The sequence below is a fragment of the Alexandromys fortis genome, unplaced genomic scaffold (assembly GCF_014885135.2).
Source record: "Alexandromys fortis isolate MF-2015 unplaced genomic scaffold, M_Fortis_MF-2015_v1.1 scaffold_129, whole genome shotgun sequence".
NCBI classification, from domain to species: domain Eukaryota; kingdom Metazoa; phylum Chordata; class Mammalia; order Rodentia; family Cricetidae; genus Alexandromys; species Alexandromys fortis.
In genome coordinates, this window is record NW_026068022.1 from 4,284,819 (window position 1) to 4,286,778 (window position 1,960).

At 35.6% G+C, this 1,960-nt stretch overlaps 1 pseudogene; it reads right to left on the reverse strand.

Moving 5' to 3' along the window:
* Window positions 1-239: 239 nt before the first annotated feature.
* Window positions 240-1,185, reverse strand: LOC126514430 (olfactory receptor 494-like; annotated as a pseudogene).
* Window positions 1,186-1,960: the final 775 nt, after the last annotated feature.

Consider the following 1,960-nt stretch of genomic DNA (forward strand, 5'->3'; position numbering starts at 1 on the left):
GCTTTATAAGAAGAAGCCTTGTGAGAGAAACTGGACACAATAAAATACATTGTATAATGTTTTCAAAGACACATTTTAAAGTATAAAAAAGATATTAAATAAATATAATATCTATATATACTGGGAGAAAAAGAGATGAGTACCAAAGTTATAACAAAACTTATAACTATTCTAGTTAAAGGTCCCATTGGTCTTGAATAATTATCCTTATATTAAGTTTTATAAAACAATAGATTGCACTAAGAAAATATTTTCTTATGAAGCTGTCTCTTCAGAGCACCTTTAATCTCATTATTCCTGAGGCTGTAAATGAGGGGGTTCAACAGGGGAATAACCACCATGTAGAACACAGACAACACCTTGTTCTGGTCTGTGGAGTAGCTGGACTTGGGCATCACATAGATGAAGGTGACAGTCCCATAGTAGAGTATGACTGCAGTGAGGTGGGAGGTGCAGGTGGAGAAGGCCTTCTGACGGCCCTCAGTGGAGCGCATCTTCATGATGGTGATGAGGATATAGGTGTAGGAGACAACAATGACAAGGACTGTGACCATGCTTACTGATCCAGCAAAAAATGAGGTAGCAACTGCAGAAAAACTGACATCAGAACAGGAGAGTTCCACCAAAGGAGCAAAATCACAGAAAAAGTGATTGACTCTGTTTGGTCCACAGAAAACAAAAGAAAGAAACGAAAGTGTGACAGAGGTATCATTGAAAAAAACCCCCTATGTAAGATCCTGTAACCAACTGAATACAGACTTGTCTGGACATTTTGGTTGAATAAAACAGTGGGTTGCAAATTGCTACGAAGCGATCATAAGCCATGGCAGCCAGAAGAAAGCATTCAACTGCCCCCCAAAAAGCAGCTGAGCCTAACTGTATAAAACATCCAAGATATGAGATGGTACTTTGATTTACCAGGAAGTTGACAAGCATATTGGGTGTGACAGAAGATGAGAGGCCTATGTCAGTAGAAGCCAAGTGACTCAGAAAAAAGTACATGGGGTGATGGAGCTGGGAAGAGACTCTGATGAGTAGAATGGTGCTGAGGTTCCCAGACATGGTTACCAGGTATATGCACAGGATGATGGTGAAGAGGATGACTTTAAGGACTGGGTCATCTGTCAAGCCCAATAAAATGAACTCTGTCACTGCAGTGTGGTTCCCTTCCTCCAGGAGAGCCATGGGGTAGTTTATCTCCTGACAGAACCAGACCATGATTGACAAATTACAAGACGGGGTTTAAAACTAGATCACTTCATTTCATTTAATCATACATAGAGATTAATATAATCTAATATATTAATATTAAATATAAAAATATATTTTAAAATTGGACTTACAATGGATGTTTTACCTAGGTTTTCATAATTTATAGATCTGTGTATAATAATTCCTTCAGAATTATTTACCTAGAAATGTTAGGAATTTGTTACAAAGAATAAATAACTTTTATTTACACATATTTATAGTAAAACATACCTGCTTTCTGAATCATCCCTTCACACAAATAAATCCATAAATAAAAATAAATAGTGTAAATCTTAAGAAGATAGCAATATACTTATTATAAATATAACAAAATGTAAGAGCAGACAATTTGAAGAGGTAAATAATGACTAGTTTTATTAAATGCTTACTACATCTACAGCACAGGATTTAAAAATTATTGTACATTTGCTACTCTTATTCCATTAAATATCATTACATTTTTATACGTTCCATTTTATAACACAAAAGTATTTTATGTTTTGTTAGATTTATATAATAACTAACCAAATTATTGGGCTTCAGAGATGGTTCATTTATTAAGAGCACTTTTTTCACTTGCAATGAACCAGGGTCTGATCCTCAGTATTCAGATGGTTTCTCACAGCAGTCTGAGGTTCTAGTATTGGGGACCTAATGTTGTCATCTGGTCTTCACTGACACCAGGCATATATGTGGTGCAAATACATAT